The 18,473-nt window shown below is 43.1% G+C and overlaps 1 protein-coding gene across 1 annotated transcript in view; it reads left to right on the top strand.

Annotated features, from left to right (window-relative positions):
* Positions 1-18,473, top strand: part of TSPAN18 (tetraspanin 18) — a 126,885-nt gene that overhangs the window by 45,346 nt on the left and 63,066 nt on the right. Inside the window, exon 2 of the mRNA XM_082316629.1 lies at positions 16,985-17,115. The gene's annotated coding sequence lies outside the window, so the exon portion shown is untranslated. The remainder of the gene's footprint in view (positions 1-16,984; positions 17,116-18,473) is intronic.

Raw genomic sequence — 18,473 nt, 5'->3', positions numbered from 1 at the left:
CAGCCCTGAGCAGAACAAGCTGTACCAAAGAGGTGATGGGGATGTTTTGCCAGGCGCCCGACCTGGGTTTGCTTAGCCTTGCTTGGCAGAGCAAGGTGGTTTCTACTCCCCGCCGTGCTGATACCTGAAGAGAATTTTTGCTGCTTTGGTTCACGGGGGAGGCTGCTGCTCTGAGGGTTTCCTGGCTTGGGCAGAACAGGCTGTACTTGCAGATCTGTTGGGTGCTGTTTTCAGGAAGGAAAGACAGGAGAGAGAGGTAACACCTACCTTTTGTTAAGAATACAAAGTCCTATTTAGAGCTTGCTCTTCTGTCTTGTGTTGAGGGTTTTATGAGTTTAGAGGAGCTTGGGTGCCCATTGAAGTTTGAAAATATGGTATTTTGTTCTGAAAATATGGTATTTTGTTCTAAAGGCAATGTGGATAAAGTGCAATACTCAGAAATAAATTTTTGAGAGCTGAATTTCTTCAGGGAAATGGATTATTCTCTCTCTTGCTACTATTTCTACTGGACTAGGAAGACAAATTAAAGCGAGACTAGACCACTAGGGTTGCAGTGTGAGGAAATGAGAAGACCGTCTTTGATCCCAAATGCTCAAGCAAGAAGCATTTGCCAACACTGCCAAATGGGATTTATTTGTCAAGTCCTAGACAGAGGCCAGCAGGGCCTGGAACCAAACAAAAGGAGGAGGTACCATACTATAAACTTGGATTCAACATATTCACTGTTAATCTTCTTTTACCTACATAATATGAAGGTTATTAACCTGACTGCAAAAGAACCTACTGGGGAGTTAAGTGTCATGTGGAGGGGATTATTACATTTTGAAAAGAATTTGTGCTGGTGACTGTAACATAATAAATGTATTAGGTGCCTCTTTAGATCTTCTCTAAGTGGTAAAGAAGCATTGATCACCCGTTGTGATGGGGGTTGGGGAGCTCGTGTTTGATGTTTTAATACCAAGTCAGAAATGAGAGCTCAGAGTTGTTAATGAAAGGAGCACATACATTTATTATTATTATTCATTTTTCTGTCTTAAAGAGACCAAGAGGGATTTGGTGCAGAGGGGTGAGAAATAAATCATTAGCATCTTCACATTTGCACTGCAGATTAATCTGGGGAAATGAGGCGGGTAGTTTTTAAGCCTCTTGCATATTTGCCAGGTGAACTCTTTAACTTGATCCCTCCTTTTACTTTTTTCTAACCAAAAGGCTTTCCACTTACGGGTTTAAAAGGCCACAAGGTTAAGCAGAAATCTGAAAAAATGATTTATTGTATAAGTACCCTTAGCGGGCATTTTGGCCAATGCTGCATGAAAGTTATTTTAAAGATAGTCTATTTTTTTTCCTTCCGCTGAGCTTCTGAAGAGATGTGACTTTTTTTTTTTTTTTTAATATGCCCACTCCACTTGCCTCGTGCTCACTTTGCTGAACCTCACAAGATTCTCAGTGCAAGAATGATTTTCTGATTGTTTCCAAGTAAATGTCCAGCTTGGGGGGCTGGGGGTTGGGGTGGCAATTCCAATATTATTTTATGCTGACCTCAATAGTCATATTTTGTTTCTCCTGCCAGTTGGTACATAACAGGGAAATCTTATGTTTGTCAGGAGCGGAACGCAGATCTGAGCGAGGCTGTGCTATGCAAGAGAAAGGAGAACGATGGCTGTTGCAATACAACACAAGAGTGAGGGCTCTGGCTGAGGGAGCTGTGTTAGGTATTTAGAAATGCATCTTTAGCGGAGACACAAAACAGAGATCCTGCCTGCTTATGAACACTAGAGATCCCCTAACACATGTTGCAACAGCAAGCGCCTTAGCCAGAGTATCCGAGGTAATTAGTCAGTCTGCCTGCATTCCTCCTGCAGCCTCAATTAATTATGAGGCTCTCTTTAACTTCTGGTCAAAATCGTTCTGTAGTGGTGTTATAGGATGTTAACCAGCTGCCACCTACTGCTTCTGTCGATACTTCATAAATACTGTACAAAGGACTTGAAAGCAAGGTCTCTTGCTTGTGAGCGCACGCTCTACTCCTGCTGATCTCTTCCTCCCTGAGCACTTGGTCTAAGAAAAGGATGACATGATCCTGCCTGTACTGGCAGCAAATACAAATGCTACAGCAAGCAAATGCCTTAGTATGCTTCAAGGGGAAAGCTGTTGCTTTTAGTGTTTCATCCTTTATCAACTGAAACACGAACACAGGCGGGCAAAGAGACACATAAGCAGATTCAGTGGGAAGAGCTGTACTGAAATACATCTAGTGGTGGCAGTTTCTTGGGCAAGGTTGACAGGGAAAGTAGGTTGTATCTTTTATTAGGCCTATTGATACTGTTGGGGGAGGTAACCTTTTAAACATGCAAATGTGGTTTCTCATGTCTGAAATAGAAGCATCAGCCTTCAAAACTAAATAAATACATGTTGAGAACACTTTCCCTGAGTTTAGCAAAGTTATGGTAATCACTTAGACCATCTGTTGGAGAAAATGTAGTTGTGAAGCTGGGATAGGTTAAGGGTATGTTAGTGAGAGAAGAGGTAATAAAGTTGTTAGTCTCTTTAGGACAGAGTCAAGTGACCACTGTAAAACTCTTTGGGAACTGAGTTTTAATTGCTTGTTTTTCCTGGTGATGTTACAGTTCCTTTTTAAAAGGAAGTAAGGTTTTGTTTGTTTGTTTTTAAAGACAGATTTTCTGTGAGGCCCAAAAAATGTGACATGTTGGCTCGGTATTCTCATGACAGCAAAGTTTCTCAGTGTATCAGGAGGACGAGGCTGGGAGCTTTCTCGCCTGCCCCCCTGCCTGAGCTGGGAGAGCTCCAGGGTGTCCCAGGCAAACTCTGCCCAGCCTCCGCAGCTGGGGGATGTGACACAGTTATACTGGAACTTTATCCTGAGGAGAGGCAAGGCAAGAAATACGAAGAAAAGAGTTGAAGTCAGTCGTCCCAAGAAGTGTGGCTGGTTCCTAATGGCCAGCTGGCTGAGCTTTTCAGCCTGACAGCATCTCTCCTCCTTAAACACATCATGAAATGTTGAAAAATGGTTTGGATGTCATTATGACACTGGCAGTTCTTCAGGAGGAGCTGTCTGTTTGTTTAAATAAAGCCCCAAAGGAGGTGCTTGTTGTCCTAGAATTGCCTTTGACTGGTGACCCAAACAGGAGAAGAGAGCGTCCAGGGAAGGGACATCACAGAAGCGTGGCTGAGTGCTGGCAGAAATGTGATTAATCTTGACTAGACAACCGTGCCAGAGCCACTGCCAAATTGTTGGACTCCACACTTAACACGTAGTATATTTGTGACCACTCTCCTGTCCTTTTCAATTACCTTCTCTCTCTCTCTCAATTCCAAAGACATTAGTCTTGTTTGAATGCTTCGTTATACCACACTGATGTGCTAATGCAAGTTGTAATCTACCCTTGTTACAGCATTTACTGCCAGTGAATCTCATGCCGGCCAGGAGAGGTACAATTACAGGGAAAAACAGTATTTAGCAAAAAGTAACCATCTGCTTACCTTGCCCTGCTGCTTTTCTGGAGATATCAAGTTACACCTGAGAGCAAGTTCTTCATCTGGTCTTGTACCTGATCTGAAGGAAACAGTACGAATGTTTGAGACCACTTGTAAAATACACAGGAAATATTTTAAGTCTCATGTTTGTTCACATTTCCCCAAATGTGTAATTTATGGAACGCTGTGGAGATGAGATGTTGCACTGCTGAGGTGCAACACGCAGGGAGCTGTAAACCTTTTAGGAGAGGCAGGTGGTAGAACCCCAAATGAATGAAGATACGTGACCCAATGAAGAGTAACAAAACCCTCAAATTGTTTGGGAGAGAGGTTTTTCCCCCCTTCTGCTGCTCTGGTTTCTGCGATTTAGCAAACTTGGTTGATTACTCAATGTGATTAGTGCCTCCCGGACCATCTACTGCAGTGCTCTAATTTCAGGTCAAAAGGAAAGGAATAAAGGCTTCTGTGTGAACAGAAGATGTCACTTACCGTTCTCCATTGTTAGGCCAACAGAAGAACTGATAAAGCAAATGAAACTCAAAATTGATGAGAGAAGTAGACCATGAATTTGTTCTTAAATGTTGCAAAATCTCTGCAGCAACATTGGCTCCTGCCATTTTATTACTGAGGTCAAGGAAACTTAATGCTTTTACAAGACCTGTGGCTCTGGGAATTCTCTCCTTCAGAATAAGACCCCTCTAAAAATGTGTTTCCTGTTGCTCCTGGAGTAGATCTCATCACAGTTGAACAGGGCCAGCTTTCCTTGTGTCCCTTAACCTGCTGTTTTCCTCATGAACTGGAAGGCTTGTGAAGTTTCCATCAGGAACTGCTGCTGTGAACCCCGGGGGACTGTGGCTTCTTGGCAGCCACTTGCCACCTCTCCATGCAGTACTGTGGTAAATCCAACAAATAATTGATTTAACTTATCGGTGCAGAAAGGTCACCAATCTTCTTTTTCCAACTGTCATGTCCAGCTTAGGATCCCTGTCCTGCAGCTCTTAGAGAGCTCTTAGGCATTCTTGGAGAATCCAGCTCTAGGAAGGTTTGTATTTTTTTTTCAATTGGACAATAGTAGCAAATAATGTACTTTAAATTTTTAACGGATTAAAGAGGGTTGAGCTGAATTGAATTGAAGGTGTCACTGCTTTTCTGCAAATCAAGGGAATGAAATTATTATCTGGTATGACCACCTGCGAGAATGAGATTGAATAATGACATTAGTACATTCAAGTACAGATTCATTGACGTCAGATTTTGCTAAAACTTGGTGAGAGTGAATCAGACTACTTAGTCATCAAGTTTCATCATCTTGCCTCCATCACTCACTAATGGCTTATGCCTTGGGGATCAGCAGAATTATAACTAAAAATATTATCGTAATACACCTGATCAGTTACAGAATATAATACAAGAAGAAAATGCCTTTTCAACCCCTGGTATAATTACTTATGTCTCCTTATGATGAATCATAACTGTTCTTGTGATAGCTACATGAATAATTTGTAGCAATTTTAAAATATAATTTTCTATGGAAGAAGTTCTATTGACAAATTGTCTGCAAATAGCTTATTGACTTCTCAGTTGCATGAGTTATTTGAAATTATTCATAGATTGTTTCTTGGTTTGCTGGTTGTTTACAAGCAATTCCTTTTTAGTATTCAGTGGCTGGTATTCAAGTGTTCAGCTTCCAGCTGCACAATTCAGTTTGTATTTTGACATATAGGTCACACAATAGTATCTCTGCTCCTTGACTAAATGCGTATAATTCATAGGATCTAGCTTCTTGCATGAATATTTGCATTGAATTACAAAATTCTTATTCTGCAGCCATTCTTTAACATTTGTTTAAAAAGAATTGTTTCAGTTTCTGCTGGTAATCTTATTTACAAGAGTATTTATGGAAATACTAACACACAGTGGACAGTACCATAAACGAACAAATTTGCTGTAAAGCTTCAGCTATGCACTCAGCTGCATTTTTATTACTTTAACTGTGTTTGACCATCTTCTTGCTATGATATTAAAATACTGATCTTTATAGTACTTATTTTTCCCCTATGTGAAATTAAGAAATTATATGAAAAAGATCCACATATGTATTGTTAACAGTTATAAGCATTTGCTGTGGAAACTGCATATAGTGACCTCCATCCTCAGTGCTGGCTGCCCCCTGACTTACGTGTGTCCTTCCATCTGATTTTAAAAGATTTTTCCTGTTATATGTTCCTAGAACCCCACAGTTCTGTTTAAAACCGCAGTACTGTGAATATAAAACCAATAGATAAATAAAATGCAATGCTCTAACTGGACAAGCCAAAGCCATTAAATGAGCAATACCCAGCCGCTCTCCCAAGTCCCAGTCTTTGTTCTATGGTCTCACAGATCCCTTTCTCCTTTGCCCTCCCCAACTGCTCCCCTTGCTCCGGAGAGGGAAGATAAAAAGATTGCAAGTGTGGAGACACTTCAGTCCAAGGACTGCGTTGCAAAGCAACACAGAGAGCATGCTTGAAATTCTTTTATACATTTCTAAAATAACAGTGGGAAGCATGCTTTCTTGCTGTTCAGAGATAAGGGAAAACTGCCCTTGAAGAACTAAAGTGTCCAAAATATAAAATTGCATTTCTGTTTCTTAGCACTTGGACCATTTTGAAAATACTTCTATTTTTTTTTTTTTCTTCGCATATTCAAATAACCACAGTGCGAGGCATTGTGAGTCTGGCCTCTCTGGATTCTGTTTGCTGTGTTTCCCTACACCTCTCACTGGTCCCTGGGGCTCGGGAGGGTGTTTATTACAAATGAATGTTTAATGTCTGCCTTGAAGAGCTACTTGTCTGGCTTGGGTTTTCTGGTTGCAGTGCTCTGGAAACAGCCGCAGACAGAAAAGGGCCCTGTTGAGCGTTATCTGGGCACAGAGAGAGACACTCTTGCATCTTGTGGCTGTTTTTAGTGAGGGCTTCCTTGTCTTACTGGTTGGTAATTCATTTGGCAGAGGAGAACTTGGTGAGGAGACGATGCTGATTATTTAGTTTGACCTTCTTCATTGCCAGTTGACTCCTGGTTCAGGAGTCTGCTGGCTGAGTGTGAGCTATGGGGACAGGATGGTTGAAGGAGATCCCTGACTCACCTGGCCCTGGGTAAGAGCAGGACAGTGTGGCAGCCGTTCAAAGGAGGTACCGAGGAAGAAAAACTCAGGGTGAGCCAAATGCTTCCTCCACCTGTCTTGCTCTGGAGGTTAGGTCCAAGGGGGAACGAGGCCTCTGGTTCTAGACACTGGTGCTGTAACATTGCTCTGACTGCTTTCATCTGGGATGGCAGCTGGTGCCTGAACCTTAGTTGTCCTTCTCACCTGCCTTTCATTTAAATGCAGCTGGTTTATGTTTTAGCTAGGAGATAGGGTGGGCTGAATGCTTTAGCAACACGTGTCTTTCGAGCTCTGGCAAACTCGCTCTGAGGTGTACTTTGGTGAGGGAAATGCATGCTACATCTCTCTTTCATTACTGTCTTGAGACTGACTTGCTCGTGCCTTGGAAGAGGTGTCTGGTGCTTTGCCTGGGTGGACTGGAGCTGTTAAGTGTTGAGAAACCTCTCAAAGGCTGAAACCAATCAGTACCACTTGATTGCACCATCAGTGCAAAAGAGCAAGGTTTCATAGCCTCCTAAGGCTTTGTCTTTCCTCCCAGTTGCTGGGCTCACTTCCCATGTGCCAGAAAACATTTCTCAGCTGGTGGAAATTATTTATTCATGGTCCTAGCTTGAGCTGTCTGCAGACTGCTGTATCTTGCCAACTGGTAGCCAGACATTACAGCCGACTTAAGTAATCATAGATTATAAGCAGCAACTTTCACGAGGTGAGTCAAAGGGAAAAAAGATTTCCCCTTGAAGGAGCTCGCTTCGGCTTATCACAGCTAGGAGCTGCTTTCTGAGGGCCTTTAAATGCCTGACTCCATCCAAAATGAAATACAGCTGTCCAGAGCAGGTAATGCTCTCTTAGCAGCTACGCCATAACTGTGTTGGGAGCCTCTTTCTATGCTTGTGTGCTCAAGAGTCCAAAACAAATAATGCAGCAGAGAGTTTTTGTGCAGTTGATAGTTTCCTTGTCATGGTTTCCTGATTGCAATCCCTGCCTAATTAGCTGGGATGCTGCCTCCTCTAGACTCTTGTGGAATGGTGCAGTCAAATGTTAAGTGCTAGTAAAAGCTCCTGTGGTTGATTGTAAGGCCAATAGGCTGATTTTAATTCACACCCTGCCTTAGTCAAACTCTTTTACAGATAGCATTTGTCTTTTTCCCTGTTTCTCACTGTTTCTAGTCTGGTGCAAAATGCTGAATTGCAGATGTGCCATTTATTGAAATGCTGAAAAAAAAAATGAAGCTGAAATTAAAAAAAAGCATGGGGGAAGGTCAAGCAAAAGGTTAGGCCATGTTCATTTTCAAGACATACCTTTGCAGGCAGCTCTGTAATGGAAAAGCAGAATGCATGATCTTGGTTGGAAGGAATAGCCCCTGCAATGGCAAAGAGTATTTGCAGTCCCATTGTCAGGAGGAAACCTGAGAGTCAGAATCCCTCTCTATTGCTCAGGCTGATAAAAAGTTGCATTTTGGCTTCCACAGCCTATTGCATGACCAGGCTCTGAAAGCAACATAGATAGTAACAGCAGCACGTGCAGTATTTTGGACACACTTTTAAAATTGTGGGGTAAGTGAGCAAGGCAGAAGTCCCACCATTCAATGACATCCAGAAGTTTTGGGAATGGGTCAGATTTGCTTTGCTTCACTTGAAACACTTTCAAAGAGCCAGGTTTTCAGAAAAGGCTAAGCATTTCTTGCCTGAGGAGTCCTGGATACCCAGATTGAGACATTTGTTTAGATGCATCCCCAAACCACTGACCACTTCTGAAAACTTTGTCGTTCCCAGTGAAGCTTCCCCCTATCCATCTGCTTGGGATCTGGTTGTGCTCCTGTTGGCAGACATGGAGTTTTGCCCTCAGTTTCAATGGAATTGCCGTTTCCCTTGGCTGTTCCTCCTCTTGTGTTCAGCAGGCTCAGAAGTGCTCCTTCACTAGTTGCCTTAGAGTCCTCCAAAAGGGTATTCTCTGACAATATAGTATTTTTACAACAGAAAACTTTGTCTCACATTTTAATAACTGTATTAATAAAGCAAGGAAGAGATGTTCCTTTGCTGACGCGCTGTGTCAGTGACCTAAAGGGCTTGCTTTCTCTGGCTTTCAGAGGGGTGGCGTCCTATTTCTCCAGTGCTGGGAGATCCTTTGGGAACTGGGTTCATTCAGCATTGTTGCAGAACCTGAAGAGTATTTTGTTCTGCATGTGACCTGTAATAACAACAATAGTCCTTGGGCTAAACTGCCCATCTCCATGCTTTCAACTTCCATTATACTGTCCTGCTTTCGATTACCAGTTGTTTAAAGCTGTTGAATGAGAGGGTAGAAGAGAAAAGCAGTGGGATGGATTGGGGGAAAAGCAGCTGATGAAAAACATTTGCAAACTGGGGACATGCCCTAGTAATGAAACCTGGTATGAGTCCTCAAAAGCACCATCGTGAGAAAATACCAGCAAGAAATAAATAGCTGCCTTCTCCCTAGTCAGTCCATTCCGTCATACTGTAATTTTGCTGAATGCCACACAGTACAAAATGGCTTTAAGGTGCTTGTACAACTGAGCCTTAGCTAAGGAAAAAATTACCTCATCTCTCTATTTCTACCACGTGCTGGAATTGCTAATACATTTACTGGTAGTCATGTTTCTTTTGGACCATTGAAAAGTTTCGACCATTTTTACATTGCATTCCAGAAAAAAAACTATTAGATTTGCTCTTTCCTGAAGGATTGGTGATCGGAGGAGGAGGTAAAAAGAAAATCATAGCTCTTCAAATATCACAATTTTCAATTTTTATTTTCTGGGAGAATAACAAAAGAATAGAAGTATCCCTTTGCCTGGTGCTAACTTGGAGTTCTTTCTTATCTTCTGCTGCTGTTTGTTTGGCTGACTTCTGTACGTTCTTCATCTGTTCCAGTTACTGGCTTTCTGCGATGAATAGGTGCCTTTCTGTTGTGCAGAAAGAGTAAACCCTTTTGAGGCCTTTAAAATTTATGTTGTTAATAATATTTACATTCTGGCATCTGATTCTTGGTACTTGAAAATCTAGTAGCTATTTCTGTAGGGCTCAGCTCTTCATTTACTACAGTTTCCTGCCATTAACAGCCCTACTACAGAATGACAATATAATTTCCAACCAAGTCAGTTAAACTGTACTCCCATGTGTGGTGTGTGTCTTTGCTGGCTTGCATGTTCCAATAAAGTTTTCTCACTGATATCTTTAGAGCTGCTCTAATTTGACTGACTTGGACAGGAGTTGTGTTTGCACTGTACCCTTCTATGGTAGCCTTTATTCAGAGGTTAAGTTCAGTAATTTGCAAAAATCAAATTTTTATTGTGGTTTATTTGCACCTATGCAGCTAGAGGCACCTCAAATTCTGTGAGGAAGGCAGTTAAGAAGAGCAGAAGGTTGGACACCAAGTGGCAGAGGTTAGGGTGATGCAGCATGTGGGCAAGGAGACCTGACCCGCTCGGTGGGGAAAATAAAGAAGGACATGAGGGTAGAGGGTCGTTTCCTCTCTGTCTTGGAAAATCATCTTCCTTTTCTCTTTGCACTTATCAATCTGATTTCATGTGCTGATCACAAGATTCATTAGTCCGAAGGGCCGAAACCTTTGAGCCATATGCTAAATATTTGGAACATGATGAAAATGCCAAGACGTGTGGTATGTAATAACTTTGTTACTGTGGTCAGGAGGATTTAGGCGGAGTTGCAGGCACTGGAATGGAATTTCTCAAGCTTTTACTCTTCATTTCAAGAGGATAATAGAACAGCATTGCATATCCCTTTCCATAACTGGCTGTGGCTTTCTCCTTGGCCTTTACCATTTGATTATTGGTTTTTGTAAGCTTTTTCCGCTTGAAATACTACTGCTAAGTCCTTTAAAATTATTGTGTCTTTCAGGAAAAACAATCAGGTCTTAAGACGCATTTTTTTGGGGGGTGGGGGGAATCTGGAGTTTGTTTAAAGAAAGGGCATCTGAAGAAGATAAAGCAGAGATATCAGCTATGCAGAACTAATGACGCATTCCAAAATAGAATTGAAGAGCTATACAACTCCATGAAGTGCTCCATTCTATATTAGCTTTTTTACTGAGAAATATTTTGAAGGACCAGAATCACACACATGTATTATACATAAAACTCTGTAATGCATAAGAGTATATTTGGATCAAACACTGCATAAGGAAGCCCATGGCACTCTCATGGAGAAAGCAAATGACACTAAATTCCCTAGGCGGGAATCAAAGCCTTTCCAAACTAACCTCACTACCGGCAGATGTTTGAATTGCTAGTAATAGACACACGCCCTTGCTGCACATACAGTGCGTGCTGTTTTCTGTCCACCCTTGGATGCTCCTGTAATTCTGGGAACATCCTGCCCAAAGGTGTCAATGTGTATGCTCAGGTGAATCCGAGGAAAGAGATAGGAGAGGTAGATGAGAGCCTTAGAAAAGTATGATACAAACCAGCCAGATTGTCAGAGCTCATAGGGTGACAGCTTCAGTGTGAAAACCCAAGTGCAGTGCCCCAGTATCCCGGGGATCAGCCAGCTCTTTATTCAGGGGAAGGGGAGAGAGCAGCAACAGCAAACCTAAATTAACAGTTCAAGCTGACAGAAAGCATTCTTTCTGAGTCAAACCAGAAAGAATAACTTGAAAAAACAGTTAGACTAACCGTTGTTGTTTATGCACTACAGATATTTCAAACCCAAGAGAAACTAAGGAAGTAGTGGTGCTTGTTAAAAGATGATATAAAATGATTGGAAATTGCTATTAATAATGCAAATACTTCTGTTAGGCAACTTGCTTCCTTGGTGTAGGTAATTTAATCCTGTTGCTCAGGAAGTGCCATTGGTTTCTTTTTCCAATAGGTTTAGGGCACGGAGGGCATTTGGATTAATGAGAGGCAGAGATAGTGGGAAAATATTCCATTATCCTTAGCCTTTGGTAAGCCTGGGTAATTAGTGAAACCTTTGCAAGACGTATCTTTCATTTCAATGTAATTGGAAAATAATTGTCTCATCTGGTAGGGATATTATCTGTGTTGATTGATAACACAGGTAATATATGAAACATCTGCTTCAGAGGTACATGCACTAGCGTGGTTCTGAGCTGGTCAGCTGAAGGCGCCGTAATTAGGTATATTAAAAACCTATACGAAACAGCACATACCAGCATTTGCTGTTCATTTAAAGGGGAGAAATTGGCCTCTTTGGGGCAGTTTTTGGGTGCCAGCTGAGAATTCCTTGTGCTCATTTACATCAGAATCCCTGAGCCTTCTGTCCTTGAAAATGAGAAGCACATGAGTAGGCTGTGGACTTTGCTTTTAAGGATGAACTTTACAAGCTGTAAAAGAAACAACTTTCAGGGAGAGACAGAAGAATGAGAATGGAGATCACCGTTTCTTCCTTACTGAAGGAACAGGCTTGAGACTGAAGATGTTCCCTTCCCAGTTCTGTCACTGGCTTCCTGTCTGATTTTACGACCAGCATCTCTTTGGATTTCTACTTCCCATCTGTAACAAGGGAAATACTAGTATATCCTTTTTTCCTGCTTTTTGTCTGTTTAGGCAGCAAGCCCTTTGGGCAAGGGGCTCTTCCATGCTATGCACAGGAAAAAGCTTGGTCCTGTGGGGCCTCATGGGACTCTTGTGATACGAATTGTAACAAAGATGTCCAAAGGCGTATTTTTGGAAAGGTGGCCAGTAGTTTATTTTTTTCTTTCTCTTTTTTCTGGGTGGGGGGAGGGGGGAGGGCAGACTCCTTTACCTTAGTAGCCAGGGAAGTTAATGCATTTCTGAAACGTAGCTTTTAGTAGCTTGGCACAGTTCAATGTGAGGCCCCACAGGCTCTCTGGCTTCTTCATGGTAGTGATCCCCTGTTGCAGTGGTTACGTGAATGCATCACTGCTTGTCTTCTTGTCATTGACCCCAAATCAGGTAGTCTTTCCGTTGCAGGGAATAGGAAATAATCTGCATTTTTTTTTTTTTTTTTTTAGAACTGAATAGTACTTGTGAGTGTTGACAGTTAAGCAGCCAGTGGTGTTTGTGGGAAAGTCAATAGGGTAAAGGAAGGGGATTTGGTCAGTGTCTGATTGTGTCCTTTGATGTGCGCCTAGACGTGCTTTGGCTGTTCACACTCCCCCCAGCGTGTTGAATAAATCTCTCTCACGCACACACACATGTGTATGTCTAAACACAGGCTTCGGAGGTGTGTCAGATGAACCTGGGGCATTGGACGTTGTGACCTACAGTCTCCTTGGGCATAATTTCTGTGGGAAAAAGTTATTCTGCTAGATAGGTATGTACCTTTCATTTCCAGGCATCACGGTGATCTGTTTTCAACAGGGCAAACTGTGGTTTGCCCAGGGTCTGGTCTGTAACTGGAGCTGCATCTGCTGCTCCTGGGAATGCCAGACTTCGCATCTGATCTGGAATGCCAATGAGCCCATATAAAGCTGTTAATGTCTGTGTGAGGTTTTTTAGTCCTCATTACCAACCTGATAGAAAGATAATTCCTCAGCTGCTGTTCCAACCTGTGGGATTTTACCCACTTAATTAATTTTCTTTCTTGTTAAAGAAGATCTCTTTTTATGCACAAGAAGTTGTGCTTGACTTGCTTTTGAGGGACTCTTATGTCTGTATCAAAGGCACAGGGGCCCCAGAAGTTGGAGGATGAGCCCTAGGGGCAGCGTGCCTGTGGAAGCTGAACTTGGAGGCTCTGCTTTGCGTGCTGAGGGCAGGCTCCTGGAGGGGAGCCAAGCCTATGCAGCGGAGGGGACCCTGCCTTCCCTTCCCCGCTCCTCCCTTTTGCCACCACTCAGCAATAAAATGGAAGCTTGTGACATGACCAAAGGATAACAAACTGCATGCTGAATGCCTGCTGAGAGTTAAAAATGCCAGCCTACACCACCCTCCCCAACCTTTCAGCATGTCAGCCAGCTGTCTATGTAAATAAATACACATATCAAACAATAAGCAGATGCCTTTTTAACATGCACTGTTTCAGGCTGAGATATTCCTTTCTGGTGCAGCTTATCTCAGCATCTGTCAAGCTAATGCCAACTCCACAGCTCCCTTTCAGTTGTATTTAATGCACAAAGATTTCTGTTGTGGTAAGTGTAAAATATAATGAGGAATTGGCTTGTTTTACATCTGTCTTGGTATTACTTTTGATGTATAAAATGTTAAATGTGAATGCTTTGTGTTTCTCCCAATCTGTGTCAGTACATAGTGCAAACTCTTGTTCCTTATGCTTGATTAAGTGGCTTTATACAAGCATGTGTATGATTGTAGACATATCCAAGGATGGGAAAAAAAAAAGTAATTTGCAAAATATACCACCGTTGGGGCCCCAAAGCAAACAAACATTGAAGTGGGGAGGAAGCTGTGATGAGGGCTGGATTTAAAATAGAAATAAAAAAGCTTAATTCCAGCAGAGTCTGTTGTACCCCTTAAATCAAACTGAACTCAGGAGGCACAGAGTCTAAAGCCCCAAGGGTGTACCTTAGTACAGTGTTGTGGAAGGGACACCAGAGAGCTGCTAGGCTGGGTCAGATCTTGGCTAATCCGGGGTCTTGTCTCTGATAGCAGCCAGCAGTCATTAGAGAGAATGTAAGACCAGGGCAACTAACTAGGAGAAATTCCACATGAAGCTTTTGTTTATTTTTGTTTTAATATTAAAAATGTATTAAGCCCAGATGACCCATAGTCTACTGGCTCTACTTCTCTAAAATTCACCTACAGGGCTAAAGAACAGTCAGATCCCTTGGTGTTGCTGTCCCTCTTTGTCCCTCTGCGTCAACCACAGAGAAGGTCCCTGGTTTTTATTGTCCTTATTCAGGTTTTGCACATGCTGCTGTCTTTGCTCTAGTCATTAGGAAGGGAATCAAAGGAATCATATTAACTAAAATAAAAATCAGACTGTTTATGCAGGCAACAAGTCTTGAAGACTGGTCTCTGTCAGGCTTTTCTGAGGTCTGCTGAGAGAAAGGAAAATATTCTTGCTGTTTGAGACAGTCTCAATTGGATTAGATGTAAACAAAGCAGGGGGGAGGGGAGAGGCACGATCCCCCACTGGAGAGGAGGATTTAGAGGACCTGAGATATCTTCTGTTTCTTAATGTTCCTTGAATAAAGGTGATTGAAATCTCTCATCTGAGCAACTATGCACAGAAGACAAAATACAATGTTAGTGACCCTAAGTATATTAGAGCGCTCTGCTTCTGATCACAGCGGTACGTCAACTGGAGTAGTAATAGGGAATGAATGGGTTTTGCCTACATGGATAGCACTGTTCTTCCATAATGGAAAGGGAAAATTGGTACTAAAAATGCCATTGAATCAAATTTTTGATGACTCTCAGTACACCTGCCTGTGACACTTTCCATCTTGTGGTTTCAGAGCACTTTACCAAGCTGAATAAATTAACATTTTTTTTTTTCCTCACTGTCTCCAGAGGCTGGGAGTTACTACGCAGTACTGCATGTCTGGAAGGACTAGGTCCGCATTCAGTAGGGTAGGTTTCTATTAGGCAGCAGATGCTTTGTCCTGTGCAGAAGTATATGGACGTATGCATTTTGTATATGCAAGCGCTTGCACCTCTCAAATACTTGCCCTTGCCCTTTAAAGAAACCAGGATGTGGTTAGTATGTATTTATGTGCCAGGTTGTGCAGAGCAGGGAAGAGGTTTGTAAACAAACGCCCACAGGAGGATGAAGCTTAGCTGAAAGTGTGTGAGTCCGCTAGGGGCCGGGGCAAGGAGAACATCTGCCTGAGTACCTGTTTGGTGGGCCCCTGCTCTACTCACTAGACCACATTGCTCCTCTAGCGCACGTAAGATGAATGACCAGGGTGCAGAGCGCGCCTCGGCAGGGTGTCTCAGGCTGGGCACAGCGTGCAGCGCTCCTGTGTCCCACTGAGCCCTCTCCCTTCTCCTGGGGAAGTGTGAAATAGCACTTCTGTGGAGGGGAGCAGGGGGCTGCAGACAGAGGGCTGATAACCGTGTGCATGGCAGGAATTTCCTTCACGTGGTCTGGTGTGACATTAGCACTTCCCAGCCGGCTTGTTAGTGGCATTGTAATCCACTGGATTGACAAATAAATGCTAGCTCAGCTCAGTAGGGCTGTCTTCTCCAGAGAGCATGACAGAGAAGGGGAGCTTGAGATGTCTGGCTGCAGCCCTGTCTCAGTGCCTTACAGGATTGCTGGGTGGAGTTGCTGTGAAAGGACCTTCTCCCCCAGCTTTTCATCTTGACCCTGGAGGAGTTACTAAGCACTGTGATGCAGGGGGGGGCACTGATGCTCCCTGATGCTGCATGTGGATGGTTGGCATTGGCTTTGGGATGCTGGAGGGGCAAAGCAGCAAGGTAGACTGGGGAGGAGAGAAGTAATGCTATGAAATGGATTTGCGTGGCGCCAGCTTCATATCTGAATTGGAGCTGTCAGGGAGAATGAGATCCAGGCTTGGTGCTGTTCTCCAGAGAGTAGCCGTTATGGAGCAATTGCTCTGTTAAGTGCTGGCTCCACCTCTGTGCCCCGGGTCTGGCTGACTTCTGCAAGGAGAAAACGGACAAGATCTGGCATGATCCCTCCTCCTTTCCCACTGGCTTTTCCTGCCTTTCTCCAGGCTCTGATTTACCTTCTTTCACTTGCTTATTGCTTTCACCACCTGAGCATCTCCCACTGAACCCTCCTCCTCCTGGCTCTGTTGGTATCTTCATCCCACCCTTACCTGCCTCTCAGCTCCATCACCTTGCCCTCTTTTCATCCTTCATCTTTACCGGCTCACTCAGTCCAGCATACAGTTGTACTCTAACGTCTATCCAGTAAGTGAACATGTGCGTGCATATTTGTTGCATACAGTACAGGAAGGGGTGTGTGTGTGTGTGTGTATGCACGTATGTCTTAAACATTTAACTACCTTTGTTTTTTCACACACTTCTCCATCCTCTTTACTGGGACTGGCCTTTGGGGAACTCACAGCATCTCTTCCCAGTGTTCCTGTCCTCTCCTGTTTCCCTGGTGACTCTCCCCTGCTGCACAGGGAAGCAGGAGGGAAAGATGCAGAGCAACTCTGTTGCTCCTCTCTTATTCTTCAGGAAATAGTCCTGTTCCTCCTCCTGCCTTCTGGTCAAAACCCTTTTCTGGACAGTTAAATGGACTGGAAAGTAAGGAGGAAGATTTTGCTGTCAGTCGAGGCCTTGACAAAGTCTTCAAGGTCTCTGCCAGATGCTTCCCCTCACCTCCTTCAGGTGTGCAAGAAAGAGTTGATCTTTACCTAAGTGGGAAGAAGTGAGTAAAGCAAGGTCACGCTCTTCTCCTCAGGCCCAGTACGGAGGTGTGTGCCTTACGTATTTGTCATTGCTGTTTCTGGCAGGTTGACCAGCCTGGATCACGGTGCTAGGGACCTGAAACAAGGACCCTGACTGATGCGCGTTTAGTACGACCTGACTTCTTGAGGAGAACAAGTATTTCTCTGAAGGCCTGTCCCCTCAAAGCAGCACGCAGGTAAGGCACACAGCGCTCCTAATGCTCAGGCTCTGCTGCTGCTGGTCTCTGGCCTTGCTGCAGTGGACTGAGCAGAGGATTTTTTCTATTCATTTGGCTCGAGAGGGGCTTTGTCACCTCTGCCTGCCATATCTGTAGGGGCGAAATCTTACATTGTATTTACAGCATGGGGAATGTTTTTCAGCAAAAATGTACTTTCAGAGGATCAAGACTGCTCATATAGTTGAGATAAATATAGGCTAAAAGCGTGGGAGGAGTATGGTGAAAAGAGAAAAATGTTACAGATGAGATATTAATAAAACAATGCCTAGACCTCTTGTTCTAAAATAATTTTATGTTGAAAATTACCTTAAACAGAAAGCTTTTTAAGAAAAGGAATAAAGCAGTGTATGTTGGGGGGGACGGGTTAAGTAAGAAATTAATTAAATCATTTAATTTTCAACTGGGCAAGATGTTTCAGGTCATCCAAAAGTGAAAAAAAACCAAACAGAAAAGCCCTGCAGTTCTAATTGCAGTGACTCATGGAAACCAGATCTAGAAAAGATCGAGGCCCTTTAGTCCAAAACCTTAATCCCCTACTAGTATGTAACATCGTTCCCAGCAGCGTCTACCAGTCCTGTTTTAAATGATGGGATTTTCCCTTGTCCCCTTGGGATACTATTGCACAGTCTAATAGAATTAATCTGCTTACTTCTCTTTCAACCCCTGACCACTGCAGATGCAATTAGTAGTAGGCAATGGGAGGATTCTGTTTCCTATGCTGTATTATGAAGGCTTAAGGCTGTATTGTGTTAAACCAGACATCAGTTGCAAGTGTGTATGCATGAGTGTGGCTTATCTGTCAGTACTCATTACAGCCCCATAAACGTCTCTGAACTCCAGAGTTCTCAGACTCGCAGGAGCTTTTTTACAATAGTAATTCAGGATCTGATAAGGCACAGACTAATGTATTTGAATGCCTGTGAGAAAGATAGTATGATTGGAAACTAAAGTGAAATGCAAAGTCATATGCTGCTCATGCTAGAGACTCTCAGAGGCAATTTACTTCTCTGTTTCTGGAGCATTCGCTGGCCTCATTTTTGACTTCTCTCTCGCACAATTTGGTAGGAACTATATGAAATAGATTTTTGCTGCGTGCGGTACTGCTGGAGGTACCACTGCACCTTTCCATCTGTGAATTTCAGGGCTGTCTTAGATGAATTGTGAGATTCTGCTGTTACTCAGTTTCTAAAGCACATGGATGGAGTTTTGACCTGTTCATACCTGCAAACTACAGCAACAACTGATCTGTACAAACTCTTTGTGTGGACGCTTGGATTCATCCACTTCCAAAGTCAATCAAAAACCACATCCTAATA

This window comes from Platalea leucorodia (assembly GCF_965183815.1).
Source record: "Platalea leucorodia genome assembly, chromosome: 7".
NCBI lineage: Eukaryota > Metazoa > Chordata > Aves > Pelecaniformes > Threskiornithidae > Platalea > Platalea leucorodia.
The sequence above is the reverse complement of the archived record's forward strand: the minus strand, read 5'-3'. Positions and strand labels throughout refer to the sequence as shown.